The following is a 19,238-nucleotide window of genomic DNA, read 5'->3' as shown; positions in this document are numbered from 1 at the left end:
TGAAAAGGCTTTGGTTCATGCTTTACATGTTATTTGTAATATTTTGGATAAAGGTCCAAATCTGCAATGTGTTAGAATTTAGCTTTACTTGCATTTATTTCAAACACACAATATAGAAATCGTATGCCCATCTTTAAAATAAATCTACTGAAATTTCAGTTTCAGGAACTTTTTTTGGTTAATGAAGGCAAAAAGGCCAATGTGATAAGAACAACTCTCGAAAATTAATCTTCAAATTAACTAGCATATACTATCACACTTCATTAAAGCATACCGAGACCACTCTGTTCATTTTATGTCTTGAGAAGAATATAAAAAGAAAGCAGAGATCAGATTTAATTATCACTTTTTCATGTTAGAACTGATTAGCATTTGCACATTTCCACATAGATTCTGTTTTGTAACAGAAACATTTGAGCTATGATAATATCATACAGATCAAAGTGTCTTTAAACAAGTCCAAATAAAAACTAAATTGTAATTGCTTTTTTTCTGGTTTAAATTGTTGACAGTAATAGGCTTGTAAATATCTATTGAATATTCACATTATTAAAGCACATCATTGTTGGTATTAATTTGGAACTTAACTCTTCAAAAATACTACTGAGTAGTAATTGTGGGTGAATAATGAGAGCTTTTGTAGAATTTTATTTCTCAATAATGAAGGTGTAGTCATGAATTCCCCACAGAGCTTGTCAGGGAGCTGCAGCAGAGAGGCTGCTCTGCAAGCAAAGGTGTGTCTGGAGCCAAGGGCCGACAAAAGGCAGGACAACCCTCGGACAAGGGCCCTGTCCCATGGTGCTCAAGCAAGGGGAGCAGAGTAGATTGAGCAGTTGCAATCAGGGGCAGTGAATGAACCTGTCACTGAAATTGGGAATAAAAAAACTCCTTAACACCAACGCAGCATTCAGGAGCAGGCATTCTTTTATTGCAGCCCTGGATGCATGGGAGATCGTTTCACCTAACATGCATGCCATATGTTTCATTCAAACAAAATTACATAGTTCACATTTATGTTTATGCATTACATTTATCGGAAAAATCATACCTATTCATAAGATAGGCTGTGCTATGTTCATTAAGCATCCCACTTGCTATCTTAAAGTCTTCTAAGGGAGCTCAAACACCAGTCAACCCTATAGCTACAGCTGACCCATCACTGAATCTTAATTTACTTCCCTTATATGGAGAGGCCAAGGAGAGACCAGGTTTGTTGCATTAGTTACCTCTACAACGGTCTCCTCAGCTACTGTAAGTTTCCAATGACTTTATTTCTCTCACGGTATAAAATTATACAACCAGGGTTGGTTATCAATCCCTCCATAGTGATTACACTGAAGCAAACAATATAGTTGCAAAGCTAAACCAGACTATATTGCATGGTAACAGTCCTGATCACTACATAAGTTCGTGGTGATGAGACAGGTCCAAGGCCAAGCCATGAAGGCAAGCCAACAGCTCAGCATGGCACAAGGCTGGGCACAGGCATCCCTACAGTACATCTCAGACAAGGATCATGAGGAAGGACTGAGCCCAAATGCAGGTCCTGAGCCCGCTGGGAGGCCTCAATGAGGCTTCTCCCAGCTCTTTCTCCCACAGTTCTTTCCCAGCAGCCAGACCCAAGGTTTCAGCTACACTGTGCCAGAGATGGTCTTGAGCACCCAGGGCCAAAGTTGCAGGAGGGTAGAGGCTGCAGAACCTGTTGATGCATTGAGCTCTCCTCAGCCCCACTAAATGGCTTGCATGCTTGTGTGAAATTTTTGAAATTTCTTGTGTGAAATGTCTGTTAAGAGGAGCAGATATTACTTAGTCCTACATCCTGGTATCACAAGTAATGTTAAAACTATTTATAAAGTCCCCTTTCATAGATTAGAATCAAGCTCCACCTCAGTAGGGCACTACTTGTTCATACTTTTCGTAACAGAATACAAGTGACTCTTGAGTCCAGGCTCTGAGCTGGTGCAGTTTTAATACAACTTCCACAAAAGTGATGAAGTAACATTCTCAGCTGAAGACAGCTCTATTCTTAGCATTTTCTCATGGTGCATTATTAGACATAAGTTCTTGTCACAAATCAGGAGATGGAACTGGATAAGTCCATCTTGATGTTTTGGAAGAGATTGATCTGATCCCATATTCACATATCTACCTAGGTGAAGGTCTAGTGCTAAGAGTGGCTGAGAATCTAAAGAGAAAGCCAGCGCCTCCTTCTACCTAAGGGTATATATGTAGGAAGTATCGTTCAGAATTGAAATGTTCGATCCCCTGAGGCTTCATTCTGTCTGCAAATACAAATCCTTATAATTGTATCTGGGGATACATGCTCCCTATGTAGTGGCATTTTCACAGCATTGCTGATTAGAGAAGTCATTAGCTCATGCATATACTCCATGGCCTGTGATAATGATAGCAGCCTTGTTTTCACCCCAGCACCAGCTTTTCTCGTATTAATATTTGAGTTTGGGGTTCAATTTTGTGTTAATTCCAGATGCAGAATCCTAATCTGTGGATATAGGACTCAGTGATGACATTTTACCATAGTAAGATATGGGAACAGTTTCATTAAGGAAATAGTTATGAGGGCCAAGGTTTTCTAGCATGAATCACAACTTTACAATCTACTTTCTAGGTGCTTTATACCAGGTTTATTCAAAGAGGCTTAATTTTCAATGGGGAAGAGGGAAGACTGCTGAAGTCTTCTTGAAAAAATTCTTCAAAAACCTTTGCAGGCTTGTAAATATGAGAAGTGAAAAAGGAGACATGCTAAAGCTGCATTGACAAATGTATCTGCTGTCAGGCAATACCTTCATTTTTCCTTACAATTGCTTCTACTGGCATAGAAAATTTAAACCAGAATCACATGAAAATGTGTCTAAATACAAACAGAATGAAATGTTCACTATTAGATGAATATTGCAGTAGGCACATATTTTAAAAACTGCTTTCTAAAATAATAATAATAATTTAAACAATAATAATTAAAAAATATTTAAACATCATATGAGAAATCCTGAATGGTAACAGCACAAAAAGAGAACATCAAAAATCTGTACCCTCCAGATTAACAATATACATTTAAAGGTTAGTCTCACAAAACTCGGGATTTTCAGCATTATTGACTGCTGAGTATATTTTCTCACATTATCGTTTGTGGGTCCTAGCTATGCTTTCTACTTCTATTAAATAGTTTCATTAATATTCAGGAATACTTAGCCTCATCTGCACCCAGTTTTATTCTGACTTTTAAAAAGCTTCCAAGAATTATCCTGCTTTATTATTTATTATTTATTCTTCTGCTCAAGCTATATATTACTGTTTGCTCTCTGTATGTACTCCTAAAGGCCCCTCCCCAACAGGCTTAAATCCCTCATCCACAAAGTCTCAGAACTCTAGATTGTGCTGCAGTTGAATATTAGACATATTTTTTGGCACACTGCTGTAATTTAGGTCATCTTTCAAACCACAGTAATTCACTCATCCTTTGCTGTATCATTTCTTTATTTGATGGTCTTTTATCATCTTACTCTACATCACCAAAAGCAAGCTTATGTCTCAGCTGAATTGCATTTTATTACAACATTGGGCAACAGCTCTTGCCATCGCAAGTGGTGTATAAAAGCATCCATTATTAAAATGCAAATAATTCTGAGGGTGACATTTCCTGCACTGAACAAAGACACAAAGTTTTTGTCAGTGCTGCAGGTAAAGCAGACCTGTGTGTATAAGTGTATGATTAATACTCTGTCATAATGATTGCCCAGAAAAGTTATTCACTGTTCACCTGCACCACTGTCCTCTTGGCAATTCTTTATTTGTATGCATAGGAGGCACTGTCAGGCAAAAATTTACCCCCACTTGAAGACTGCATTACTCTCTCAGTTTCCAATGAGCAGGAAAGGCTTTCCCTTAACTACAATTTTGCTTCTAGACAACTCTTCAATTTTCTTCTTGGAAACATCTTTTTTAAAGTATTTTGAGGTATTTACAAGTCAATATACTTGCTCCCATGTGTTATGAATTTCCAAAGAAGCATACTGTATGAATCAAAATGAATTTGAAAATGGTCTCATGCCACTGTGCTTTCATGTAACCTATGGTCATTCAATAATTTTTACAAAAGCTATAAGCATTTTACAATAAGAATCTTGCCACTGAAAAGAAACAATAGCCTGTTTTTAAACTTTAATTCTCTGTACTTGTTTTACTGATTTTGTATCTCATCATGGGGGTATTTAACACTATAAGCCAATATACAAATAAGAAGGCAATATGTAAATAAGAAGCTGTATAATTTCTGAAAACTGTAAGTTTTATAGATTTTTCTTACTGTGCTTCAATAAAACCACCATTTTTAATCTTGAAAGATTTTACTTCATGAATGGATGAATTCAGAAAGCACCAAAAATGCTTAGAAATTAGAGGTAATTATGAACTGCAAATTTCCCTTCTGCCATTCAAGTGTAAGACTGACTTGCATCAGGTTATATGGTAGCTACTGTGTTTGAGACAGTCACATTGATTTCCATGACTAATGAAGAAGGGCAGCATTTATCAGTATTGGGTTTTATGGTCAGACAGGTTTGAAAATGCGTGAGAATAAGGTTTGCCATGTCTGTGGTGAATAAAACAGCCATCACTTTCAATTGCTGTAAGAAAGGCTCAGGATATACTGTCAAAAAGGACACTGCAATGAAGCATTATTTGAAAGAACCTCCTTCCAAGGGAGGTTAGGGAACATTAGTCACCAGAGGTCTGAAAAGCAAGTGGAAGATATATTGCCAGGTACAGTATAACTACAGTTAGTCTTGGGGTAGAAGAGTGGACTAGAACACTTTCAATATTCGCTCTAGCTTGATTGGTTTAAAATTTTATCAAGTTAGACATAATGCTTATAATTTTTTACTGTTACATCAAAGCACTTTGTTCCATTGTATTTTGCATAAATCTCTATCCAGCATCACTTAGACAATAATACTCTTGAATTAATAGAAATTCAATAGAAATGTTTTCTTACTGTAATTAAAAACAAAAATTATTACTGCATCATTGCATTAGGATTATATCCACACAAAAAATATAACATACATCCACATGACAGAAGTGAGAAAGAAGAGAGAAACCTGAAGGCTTGAAAGTAGGTTTCATTCCTGCAATGGTCAAATTCACCCACTACTCATCCCAGAATTAATGTGCACAAAAGCACTTGCTTATCAAAATCTAGTACTGTTAAAATCTAAAACTATGATCAAAACTGTGCTGACATGGCTCTGTGTGGATAAATCTCCTGAAAAGTCCCACTCATTTGCTAGATCCCTTGATCTGATGTTTCTGGTCCCATGCAGAGAGACTAGCCTCTCTCAGTACATCAAACTTTCCCTTTATCTGAGATATCTAACTCAAGGTCTTTTAGATTCAAGGATCAAGAATAAAATTCAGTCATCTGGCTTTAGACACTGGCAGCTAAATGCAGACATCTTAACTATGTATTTCAGTGTCCATTTGTAGTCAAAGAATGAGATACATGTCACTTTAAGGTACAGATGCTAGCTCAGATGCAGATCAAATGAACTGAGCTCTGGAGATGCCTACTTCTCTCCACTGACTATAGGGAGAGTCTAGATAACCTCCTCAGATATAGATGTATACACTGTAGACATCTGAATAAATGTGAGCGTGCATGGCTGGATGAAAACAGACACCCCAAACCCACATCTTTCTGCACTCTGCTGCTAGTCTAAGGTGGCTGGAGGTGACGCAGCTCTGAACTGGAAACCCTTTAGTTTACAGGTGTGATCCTGAGCTTGAGCAAAAATATTTGTCTGCTATAGAAGTTTCTCTTCGAGTGGAAATGTCTTGCAGCTGGTCAGTTTTCATGACAGCAAAAAGATTACAGGTCTGTCTTCATCCTTGCATGCAAATGTGCAGAGGGCCATCCCAGGCTTATCTGCAAGCTCTGAAAGTGAGACAAATTCAAGGATTTAATTACATTCTTATGAAGGAAAGGAGGTGGTACCCTGGTGAAGATTACCCACCCATGAAGTATCCTTAAATTCTTTGATGAACTGCACTTTGCCTATACTATTAACTACAGATGATGAGTTTCGAGGCACTTCACTAGTAAATACAAAGTTGAAGTGTCTGTATATAGGCAACAAACTGACATGAATTGCCTTAGCTGAGGGATAAAAATAAAGGACCAGGGTGTTAAGGAAATGTACATTTTTAAAATAGAATTTGAGCACTAAGTTTCTATATTCTGATAAACCACCATGCTTTTCTGATAATCCCACTATATGAATTAAAAGTAAGCATATGTTGGAGGTATTCCCCACTTGGCTTAAAAATCTCAACTGACTTTAAAATGAGTAGATAAATGCTCCTTTGGTCTTTTGAAAGTCCCTGATGCCTGCTGGTAAATTATCAAGGTCAGGCACAGGTAAAGATCCTTTTCTGTTTTTGCTGGCAGATTAATATTTCCTTTCCCTGAGCAAAGAATGAAAGTTACAGATTTTTCTTTTTCAAAGACAGACTATATTTAGCTTTAATCCATCTTCTCAGGTGAATATGCAAATTTTATTTTATTTTTCTTTTTCAAGCCCATTAAAATTGTACTTGTCAGTAGTTTCATCAGCAGTGAGAATTCACCTGGCTGCATTTAGAAAGATAGGTAGGTCGAATTTCTTCCTTGGTACACGACATATATGAATTAAAGACCAGTCTGACGTAGTGGATATTAAGTAAAATATATGCATAATTATAATTGCTTTGTTACGATTAGTAAAAGAAAATGCACTCATGAAGTACTGATCGTTTTAAAAAATTACTGAATTTGATGAGAACTTTAATTCCACTACTGTCAATCAAAATTGGAATCACTGATGTCTGTCAAAACTGGCTGATATATTCACCATCGTTGCAGAAAAGAAGTCAAATGACATACTGTGAGGTTATTGCAGACAAGCACATAATTAGCAAAGATAGATGTCCTAAAGATTGTTTTTGTGTATTTGTGTCTTATAAAGATTACTATGTGATTGATTATTTGCTGTTTAAAAATAAAACAAACACAAAACAATAACAGTTCAAATTTCTGCATTGTCCACTTAGGAGTGTCTCCAATTCCTACTGAAGGCAGTGGTGAAAACATTTCCTGGGTGAACTGGGAAATGAATCCATACCTTTTAAGGAGCAGTTTGAACTGTTGTACATCTCTCCTTACCAGACTTAGCACAGATAGTAATTTCCATAACAATTTCAAAAGAAAAGTGAGAATCCTTCTTTTTCTTTTCTGTTTTAGGGAAAATGACCAGCACTATGAATGTGCATACCTAATTGATATTAAGAATGAATAAGAATGCTAATTTTCCAAAGAAAGACATAAAACAAATTCTTAAACAGTATGTTATGACTTTGAGCAATACTAATACATTTCAAGTAAAAATCTATGCAAATTCATTTCTCTTTGAACTAAATAGAAAATGTGGGGTTTTTTAATAAAAACATAATTGTTGATCACAAATCCTTACTTAATTATATATGTGGTTGTACAAGCTTATAAAAGAAATAAATTCTGAATGTTATCTGAAAGAGCTTTCTTGTGTTTGCCCCTAGAACCATTTTATTTTCAGCAAAAATTACTAGGTTTGTAGATGAAGGAAAACAAAAGTGTCATGGCAGGGAGACAGAGATAATAGCATATGCTGTCTTTATTCTGACTTACAGCATCCCAAGGAGGCAGACTCTGAAAAAATAGAGTAAATCTATAGCAAAACTTTACCAGCCACTCTGTGTGGCAAGAGTCTCAATCTCAGAAAAATCAGTGAGACCTGAACACAAGACTGATTTCCCACATTGTCAAAATTCCTGTTTGTAGAAATGAGATTGTTAATCTCTATCAAGATACAGTTCACAGAGACAGCTCTAGTCTCTCGGTCTCAGGGAGAGGAGTGTAAGAGTTGGGAGTTCATATGTGACAGAGGATAAGCTAATTTTAAATTACATTCAGTACTGGTTTATGACATATAAGAAGTCCTAAAATTATTGACTTTGCTCTTAAATGTGCAGTGGTGACCATAGTAATTGATCCCACTGAACATCTGCTAGAACAGGAATAAACGTCTCTAGACTAAACCAAAATAAAAGTTACTTTTCACTTTCTTCCAGCATAGAAGTACATTGCAGTCTAAACAGTCATCACTTCTTGCACTGCATTCTTCTGCATCTTCTTTTTATGCCTCTTCTTACTGTTTTCATTTTTTTCTTACGCTATGAGCTGTCTTCTGCAAAGGCAGCCATGCCTGAACCTCGGGGAGAAGAGGGAGATGTCCCTCTGCTATGTGCCATCTCTACTGACAGGCACGTTGACCTCTTCATCTATGGCACAAAAAGACAAAAATGCCCTTTTGAGTTTGCTTTCTGTGCTTCCCCTCAGGAGTCTGAGTTGAGGTTTTTGCCTTTCCTGGAAGACAAAGAAGTTTGGATGCCTGATGCGGGCCTGGTTCCTCCCTAGTGTCTTGACTAGAGCACAAGTATGCACTCACACGATATTCTGGGTCTCACGCCATCCCTTATTACGAGCCAAATTTCACAGCTCGCTTTGCCTTTGACAGAGCGCGGTGTACTCCATCAACTGTTTATCATCTGAAGGCTGGACGAGGTCAGGGTGCTTGAAGCTGAGGAAGCCCTTTCTTTATGATAGGGAGTAGACCAGCCAACTTTGTGAAATAAAATATTGTTTAAGAGTTCAACTTAAACAGAAGAGAATAAATGAAGTTTGAAATGAACTGCCAGTAAACATTTATTCTTACCAGCTGTAATAAAACCAGGGAGTAGCTGGGTGATACTCAGGTCCTGTCTGGCCCACACAGACTGGATTTGACTCCCTCACTCCCGGTCCACAAAAATACATGAGCTAACCACTAATACAGAAAATATTTGTGAATTATCTCAGCAGAGATGCAGATGAGCATAGTTCCATTGCAGCCAGGCTGTGTTGGGTCATATGGGTTACAGACCTGGCTGACAATAGCTTATTATATGCAATACATTGGATTTGACCTTAAATTAAGTAAATAATCCCAATTTAAATATTTGAAGAAAAATAAATCAATATGGGTGTCTACTCATTACTGGTTTCTAACTGTATTAATTACTGAGGCTAAAGTGCTTAAGACAAATACATGTTGGAAATCTTTCCCAAACTGGATTATGCTTGATTCCAGCAAACCCAGTGATTATTAAAGGCACTGCAATTACATTGAGTGAAGCACATTCAGAACTACACGTGTTGCAATATCAGTGTGTGTAATTGAGTATACTTCTAAGTGTAGCTTATTGTGCCACTAACGCCCTGTAAGAGTGTAAGTGCGTGATGAATGTTAATTCTATGATTCAGCAAAACATTTGCATTTGCAATGTTTTAGATGCTAACTGAGAGGGGCTGTTCTCTGGTCTGAATGGTCCCACAGAAGCAGTCTTGAAATGCATTCAAAGGAATCATGTGAAACCTGAAAACTGAGCATGACCACACTGGGACCATTTGTAAATTCACCAGAGCAAACTGGGACTTCATATTCTGGCCTTTTCTGTCTGAATAGTCCTTGTTCCGACTTCCTTCTATCAGGGGAAGATATGGAAGGTACTAGGATGAATTAGATCAGTGGTCTGCCTCTGTAACATATATATTTCACAGGTCTCAGCCCTCCAGTTAAAAAAAATATTTGTTATAGCAAAACTTTTTCATCAGCTTAGAATACCTATTGTGAAGACCGTTTGTCATTATATAGAAACCAACAGACAATTTGAAAAGAAACAGCTAATTTGTGCCCCTGTTTTTGGCATTCATGGCAATATGACTCTTGGCTACTGCTGAAAATGTTCTTTTTTTTTTTTTTTTAATCTTTGCTGCAAATACTAATCCACATATCATTTCTGCATTTAATGTTTTAAGAGTTTGTATTCAGCAACTTATCTCTTGGAATGTATTTAGTTTGAGGACTAGTCTAGACTGGTCTGAAGAAGAATTCTTGATTTTTCGTGTGAACAGAAGTTTCAAGTCTTTTAAAGAATGTGACCATTTCATGTGCAGTCATTATCAGAACAAACCAACAGAGTGTGCTCATGCACTGTGAGAGCTGAAGTTGTATATAGTTCAAAGGTTTTTTCTGTATCTGAAGTTCTTCCTCTTTAAAAATAAGTAACTGTAAAAGCTCCATTCCCTGTCATGTTTTTCAATTACATATAGTATCTCCAGAAGAAACAAGCATCATCTAACATAATTAAACAGAGAAAGAGAGGGAATTCTAGATGAGAAAAGTGGGAGTAAAACATTCATACAGAAGGGATTTAACAGCATTAGCACAGGGATCCACCAAGCTTTTTCTGTTAGTGAAAGTATTTAACTATGCCCTGGTGATCAACCCCATGGCAAGCGTTTGCATGGCACTGTATTTATAGGGAAACGATCTGGCATGAGGCTGGAGGGACTGTAGGAGTCTTCCAGAATGGCTGAGCTGAAATGGATTCTCCTGTGGGGGGATGCTTGCAAAAAGTTCTGCTTGATCATTTTTTGCCAGTAAAAACTGTATTTGTGCAAATGTGATATGGATCCCCAAAGATTGCAACCAATGTTCAGCATGGGAAACAGCACAAGAGGTGGGTGCAAATGTATAGCCTTCCTTGTAATGAATCTTCTTCTAAAATGTTGGAGCCATTTCACGCCATTAGAAAACCCCATTCTATTTATAGAAACATTTCAAAACCTTGACATTGAAATCTATTCTCTGAATAAAATCCTTAAAATAAAGATCTGCTCAATATAGGTGGGAATATGGCATGCTTTGGTGTGGTGCATTACACATCTGGATCCATGAGGCTTGAATATTTTACAAAGGAAAATGCAGAGACAGGTATTTGAAAGCAAGTGTTACACACTAGGGAAGAGGAACACTATAATGTTAGTCACAGAATTTGGACTTTCTTTGCTACCTCAGCTGTCATGTGTGAAATTGTATCTCAGATCAACAAACAAGCTACCATTGGATGGCAAGTTAATTCACATTTTCAAAGTTTAGTGCCTTAGCCCACAGCAAATGCAAGGGGCTTAGATGAATCTGAAGTGCATGAAATAGCTCAGAAAGCTGATTTTGTGAAGGGCTGATGTACAGTGACTCCGTCAGGGAAGTAATTTATTCTGTGCCTTAAAGCCCAAACTTTAAAATAAGTAATACTGTTGCTCTGAAGGTTGTCAATGGATAGAGTTCATTACTGATTAATATTAGCAGTCATGTCATTACTGTCATTAATATTGTACTGATACCTACTTAGTTACCTAGGTTAAAGCTACCTACTTCATAGTGCGTACCACAGCAGTACTGTTTAATAAAATCACGTGAGAGGTATTGCTTACCAGATCTGAAAAGGTAATACCAAAACCTCCCTAGCTGGCAGCTGCTGAGTTCTGCCTAAAACATAGACAGACCCATTCTGTTTCACCTGAAGAATCCCCTAAATGCCCGTAAATCTAGGTGGTCCTGGGGGAAAAAAAAAAAAAAAAAAAGAAAAGAAAAGCATTCCGCACATTCCACATACTAAGCTCCTGTCAGTGCATCCTTGCAATATGATTACACTGCGCTACCTCCCCACAGGTGAGGTCTTTCCCTCTCTCTGGCGACATGCTTGCAGCATTCTGAGACCTCTCTCCTGCACGTACCATGTAAAGCTCAGCCCTGGAGATCAGCCTGCTTCGCCTTCTCTGCCACAGTCACAGTTTTTCTTCTCTGCTCCAGGCTTTAGGCCACTTTACTGCATTTCAGTTTGGTGAAACTGGGCAATTTATAACAACTGGAAATGATACTCAGAATTTCAGAAATGTATTCTAGTGCGAGAACTAGAGATACACCTGATGTGGTTCATTTCAGAATCCATCAACATTAAAAACAAATTCCTGCTATAAATATTGCCATTCTGCATCGATTATAATTAAATACCTTTAGACATTCCTAGCCATAAATCAGAGAAGACATGTCTGGTGCAGCAGTAGCATAAATATCTTTGCAAAAAAACCCCAAACCAAACCAAAACCAAAAAAAGTCCTAAAGTCTGTAAACTCTGAAAGATTTCATGAAACTATTTGAGAATACCCCATTTTTCCCATGTTAGTGAGATTATAAGAATGTAGTGGATGGGATACATTCCTTAGTTTGTGAGTCTTTAATAATTTGTCAGCACAGCTTCCAATTCAGCTTACGTTCTTAAAATGAACGGTAATTTATTATGCCTTGTTCTTTGCCTAGTTTTAGATTATCTTTGAAAAGCAGGCCACTTAGAAACTGCCTATTGCCTCCTTTAGGAAAAAGTTCAAAAAATGAAAAGGCATTGCAAAACAAAAAGCCTGTGACTTGTGAAGATATAAGATTTTCACTGTTATGTTTCTTTCAAGTCTCATTCTCTGTGAGAAGGAATTTCCTTCCTATTTTGAACTAAGGGAGCTGATTTGCTGGAAGAATTAATGGTCTTCTGTACCTATGCACACATTTAGAGATGAAACAAAAGTAAGCAAACCCCATGAAGCATAAATTCCTGGGATTTGCATCTTGAGGTTACATTACTGTGTGGCTTCCCTAACAACAGGAACTCAGCAAGCGTCTGATGTTTAATTTCCCCAGTTGTCTTTTTTCTTTATTACTTCTGTATTTAATCTTGTTTAGATTCAACAAACAAGAGAAAAACCTGTGTATCAGTAACATTCAGTTAGTCATAAGCTTTTTGTACATGCAAGTACCCTTAGTTCTATAACCAGACAGAGTGTGTTGGCATGTTAGCATTGTTGCCACTGTTACCAAATAATAGCTGGAACACTTTCTGCTGCAACAGGTTATATCTCAAGGATCCATTTGTAATGCAGGCTGCAAATCTGTCTGATTTATGAAGCAGCTGCTATCTTCAAGAGCAGATCCTGTCAGACACATTCATCTGGCCATACTTTGAAAAAGAGAGATTATGCCCTTTAGACCAACAATCAAGTATGAAACTCTCCAGTGTCTCACCAAAAATGACAATGATGTGAAGGAAAGAAAGGCCATTTGCTTTCATTGGTCTCACAAATAACAGCTCATATTTAGACATCTAGGACAATTGTTTCCAAAATTAAGACACTCAAATTAGCACTTGTTTGTCTAAAATCAGCTCTTTCTTCAATATTTCATTCAATACTGGCAGTATTTCTTCTAATCTTAGTTTAAATGGTGAGATAATTCAGTTCTCACAAAAATGTTCCAAAGTTATTACTGCCAAAAAAATTTTAGAATTCATTTTCAGGCAAACAAAGAAAAATATGGCATGAAGCTAAAAATGAATACAAGAATATCTTGCAGCCAAAAGTGATAGGTTCCTCAAAGACACTGAATGTGAAAAATGCAAGAGGGTCTTATTTTCCCACTGAAGGTCAAATAAAACTGAACTGAACCAAGAGAAATGAGGTCTGCAGAGAACTTGGCAAATATGCAAGAAGTAGCTTTGTGTCTGTGAGATCATGCAAAGTATATCAAAGGGCAACAATTACTTCCTCAGAGAGACAGGCAGTCTCAATTGGTGGCATTTATCGACTAAGAATCTCAGTCTTACTAATCAGTAATCAGTAAGACTTTGGAAATCATGAAATCTACAGCATCTTCTTTTATCTAATTGCACTAAAAAATATTAGATCCGATTCTCTGAGCACTGCAGTTCCAATCTGCATGAGTTGTATGGGCAAGTTCTACTTAAAATGAGATAAACTGGAAAGCTTTTTAATCTCAATTTCTTTTTGCAAAGGCTGGTTGCCAAAAAGGTCTTCTCACTATTAGTCATTGGTGGGCAATTTTTTGAGGCTCTTCTGTCTTCTGTGGAAGGATTCTTCATGCCAGCTGTTTCCTCAGCCAGTTTTATATCTTCCCCATTTTTGTGGGGAAAAAAACAAATGAAAAGATAACAAGAAATACTTCCTTTCAGCCCAAAGCCCCATACAATTCTTTGAAGCACAGAAGATCCCACATTCAGGATGGACAAACACATTAGCAGAGGCAGATGCATGACAAGTCTCTCCCAATGCAGTTGCTCCTATCTTCCCTGTGACTGAATTAATGCACATGTGTGTCCACATAAATAGAAGAGAAACAGAGTAGCGAAATAACCTCTTATTTCACACTTTTTCAATATCTAGGACTCAGAATGCATAAATACCATAAGCTACTGCTGCTGTCCTCATTAGTATCTCTGCCTGCAAAGTTAAGTATTTGAGGAGGTGGCAAGTAGCCAGTCTTGCCAGAACTCTGGACCAAATTTTCTGTCCATGTTGGAGATCTAACAGGGTTACTGAGATATGTCTTTATTTGTGATGATGAATACAGAAATATACCTTACCAGTTTCAAGGGATACTGAAAAATCACCCCCACCAGATATGGACTGCTTCTTCACCACCAGCCCTTGAAAAAAATCAACATCAGGGTCATGGCTAGACACCACCCTGTCCTCCTCGTCTCAGTCATACAGCAGTGCTGCACTAGCTGTCGGGCTAGACCTTGTCTCACACTTGGTTGGTAAGTGCCTTTGAATGCTCACAGAAAGTACACAACCACACCAAGTTCTCTGTCAGTACAGCCGGCAGGTCCCTCTGATGACTGAGCTCAAATAGCCTGGCCAACAGCACAGCAACAATTTTAACTGCATGAAAATATTCTAGCAGAAGTTCATAAAAATACATAGAATGCATCCCAGCCACACTCAGGAAATTGAACAAGAGGAGCAGAAAAATAATTAGCAACTCCTGTGAGACAGCACAGCCTGCAGCCCCCCTGGACCCTGACTCCCCCTGCCCCTGTCTGAGAAATGCTGCCTCACTCCCTGGCTCCGATGGCTGGTTTAGTCCAGAGTAAGAGATGAGCAGGCTCCCAGCGTGGTTTAAATCCCATTCCCAAACACACTGGGGATAAGATGCAGCTGTGTCAGCGCCCTGAGGACTCCACCAGCTCTGCCTGGCCACCACAAGGCTCCCCCCACCCTGCCCAGGCCCATGACCTCACATCAGTGCCCCCAGGGCCATCAGCCCCCGCCACAGCTGCCCTGCAGCAGGGCCAGTCTCCAGCTCTCCACGGCCCTGCCCTGCCCCGTCATCCCTCCCGGCAGGCCCATGGCCAAGCCCAGGCTCAGCCCCAGGGAGGTGCCCTCTGTACCCCCCAGACCACCTTGCTCCTGGCTGGGGCAGTGGGACAGGCTCTGGGCCCTGCCCTGCCACCCCCAGAGGAACAGCCAGCCCTCGCTGTGCCCTGCGCCCGGGCCAGGCCCCCCTCGCCTGGCAGAGCCTGCTCAGGTTGCCCTGAGCCCTGGCTCCCCAAACACCCACACGTGGCACCCACCACAGCAGGCTGCACAAATCACACCCTTCGTGCTGTAAAGGAGCCACTTTGGCGAGCTGCAGTACACTTCTTATACTGCATGAGATATTCTGAACAAAAGGCATGTACAAAATCAGTTACAGCTTTGGAGCACCAGCTGGGACCCCGAGGAGTCCCAGAGCTAGGTACTTTGTAGCTCAGGCATGTCCAGTCTGCTCCAGAAGGGGAACAGCCATCCTCAGCTGTTATGCCCCAGTAATCACTTATTAAAGCAGATGGATTAATTTAGCATCATGGATGTCCGGGATCCCACTCTTTCCCTGGGCTTCGGATGCAGCATTCAGCAGGTGGGCAGCCCGCAGCCCTCCTCCCCTAACACCGCGTAAGCAGCCAGCTGGGATGCACAGGGACCCTTGTCCCTGGCCACCCTGTTTGGCAGGAGGAGGTAAAATGCCAGCTGCTCCTCTCCAGGGCCTGCAGAAACCCACCTCCCGGCTGCAAAAGGCAGCATGTGAGGGGGAGATTTGTGGCCTAAGTTCCACTTCACCAGACAAGGACAAAAAGCACAATTCAGATTTAAATTCTTCTTAAGAACTCTGCTCTGCATTTGGTAGACAGGCACAATTCTTCAGCGGGTCAGTAACAAGCTATGCCTCAGCAAGGCATAAGCAGTGGTTCAAAATAGCTGTGTTGCTTTGCTCTGACATTATCCAGTTCTGCAGTCCAGGCCTGATATCTATTTTCTACCCTCCTAGGTGCTCGTAGTTCCTGAACTCTGAACCGGTATTCACTGGGGTAGAGCGAATGCCTGTGGTGGTGTGTTCAGGCTCAGTGCCAGGCACACATCTCTAATCAGATTAAATCCTGCTACTCTCTGCAGAGAAACTCAGACACCAGCCACACATTCAGAGGCCCTCCATTTGTTTAGCAGCACTGCTCTGCCCACAGTCTCACCAGTAACAACATTAAAGCCCATTTATATGCACAGCTGGACGATCTGAAAAACTGATTTGGTCTAATAGTCAACAGATGAGCACTGCAATCATTTAACACTATCGGATATTAGAGCCCATCATTTTTTTCAATCCACAAAATGATCTTTCCTGTGCTCAAAACTCATCTCTTTACAAAATATAGATTTTACACCAATACTGTTTCTTGAGGGCGAAAAAAAGAGAGCCGCTTTTTTTCTTTTTTTCCCCTTATGTAAGCAAAGTCCCATTTCCTGAGACTGTGAGTCATTACTGACACAGGGGACAGATGAAGTATGGATGATCGATACAAATGTTGCTTTATGTTGTAAAGCATTTATAAGAACATGATACAAGGCCAGAGACAAGGCCAGAGAAACTAATTAACTCATGGAAAGAACACGTTCCTAGGTGCACAGTACAAGAGGTGCAAATTTTAGTGATGAAGAACAAAAAAAGTGGGGTGATATGAGTCAAATTTGAAAGTAATTATTTCAGAGAAATGGGGGGAAAGCAATTATATGAAAAAGCCGGTAAGGAATAAACAAATCAACTAACCAGTAATGTTAAAAACCAAGTAAAATTGCACTTTGTGCAGCACTGTCCTTGTGTTGTTCTGGCACCCAAAGGTCCCACTCAGGATCAAGCTCTTTGCCATCCTACAGAAGGATATACCTTTTGTGAGTCTTAAATTCAATATGTTTGGAAGAATTAAAATATATTAATCCCTCAGGGGTCTGTACCGGGACCAGTACTATTTAATATCTTCATCAGTGACAGACAGTAGGATCGAGTCCACCCAGAAAAATTTGCATATAACAGCAAGCTGGGTGGTGCGGTTGACACACCTGAGGGACAGGATGCTATCCATAGGGACCTGGATGAACTCAGGAGTTGGGCCCATGTGAACCTCAAGGCCACGTGCAAGGTCGGGGCAGACCCCGGTACCTATACGGGCTGGGGCATGAAGGGATTGAGAACAGCCCTGTGGAACATGACCTGGGAGTGTTGGTGGATGAAAACCTGGACATGAGCTGGTAACGTGCGCTTGCAGCTCAGAAGGCCAACCATATCCTGGGCTGCATCAAAAGAAGTGTGGCCAGCAGGCTGAGGGAGGTGATTCTGCGCCTCTATTCCATTCTAGTGAGACCCCACCTGGAGTACTGCATTCAGCTCTGGAGTCCTCAGCACAAGGAGGTCTTGGACCTGTTGGAGCAGGTCCAGAGGTGGGCCACAAAAATGATCAGAGGGATGGAACACTTCTCCTGTGAAGAGAGGCTGAGAGGGTTGAGGTTGTTCAGCCTGGAGAAGAGAAGGCTCTGGGGAGACTTTATTGCAGTCTTTCAGTACCTAAAGGGGGTTTATAAGAAAGATGGGAACAGACTTTGTAATGGAACCTTTTGCAATAAGATAAGGGGTAATGGTTTTAAACTATAAGGGGGTAGATTTAGACTAGATATAAGGAAGAATTTTTTTATGATGAAGGTGGTGAAACACTGGAACAGGTTGCCCAGAGAGGTGGTAGATGCCCCATCCCTGGAAACATTCAAGGTGAGGTTGGACAGGGCTCTGAGCAACCTGATCTAGTTGGAGATGTCCCTGCTCATTGCAGGGGGGGTGGACTAGATGATCTTTAAAGGTCCCTTCCAACCCAAATTATTCTATGAGTCCATGCTTACATGGCAGTCTGCTTAGGCTGTGCTCACAGCAGATCAGAATCTCTGACATTTATGTGTAACTAGCAGTAATTGTAAGGAAGGACCAGGACAAGTTGCACTAGGGTGTAATCAGACAGGCAAATGACTCAGAAAGAAATTTCTGACATGATTTGGAAGCCAAGTTTTCACTGTAATGTTTGTGTTCACCAAGAATATAGAAATATTTTATAGAATGAACTAACAGTTAAATTTCTTTGTTCATAAAAAAAAATCATAATACATAGACAGACAGATACACAGACAGGTAGATATTGGTAACACAAGTGTGAAATGTATTCAGCAAATGTTTTTCAGATGTAATCTGTCAGCATCCAGAACATTAATACTGTACAGACATTTCTTTGAACAGTTTCTAAATGCTCCCAACCACAGTTACATAAAATATACAATAAAGAAAAAGTATGTTAAGAGACCTAGCAAATCTAATGCTGAAACTGTCTGTTTAAAAGATTCTTAATGGCATTAGGAAACAATACTTGTTAAAAGGCAGCTGTTCATAGGTATGCCACCTTCATCGCTGTCTAGTATCACAGGCTGTCACTCACCTGCATGTAAACTGTACAGCCCTATGTGTGGAACTTGAAATAATGATCTCAATTTGTTAATATTTTACAGCCATTTCAAACACATATAAATGTCTATTCAAGCTGCAAGATAGAAGAGAAGCAGTTCCAGATTCTGTTTTATAAATAAAATATCTAATGTGTCAGACTGGGTTTTACATTCCTGTAACTTCGCTATAGCCAAGGGGCTTTTTGTTACCTGTTAAAGCAGAAATTGGCTCCATGTGTGTAATAGACGGTACATCTATCAGAAGGAATCTGGCAGAAATATTTACTCTTAGTGTCGTCATAACAGCTTGGAATATTATCATTTGTTGTATACATTAATTTAACAGAATATGCTGAATGCATAAATACTAGATTGTATTTCATAGCTTTAAATGTTATAGATTTTCAGCATCTTGTCAGAAAAGGAGTCTAGCAAGTTAAACAGTATAATAAAAATAAAATCCATATGTGGAACTTCTGTAAAATATGCTCCAACAGTTTTTATACATAAGAAGCACTTTGCTTTGCTTCAGTTTTCTTTCTATTGTGTTCCTCATACTACATCTCTTCTTTTTCTCACGCAGTTCCACAGAGATATAATAATGATTAAATTTGTAATTTATTTT

The sequence above is a fragment of the Falco cherrug genome, chromosome 2 (assembly GCF_023634085.1).
Source record: "Falco cherrug isolate bFalChe1 chromosome 2, bFalChe1.pri, whole genome shotgun sequence".
NCBI classification, from domain to species: domain Eukaryota; kingdom Metazoa; phylum Chordata; class Aves; order Falconiformes; family Falconidae; genus Falco; species Falco cherrug.
Note: the sequence above shows the minus strand (reverse complement) of the source record.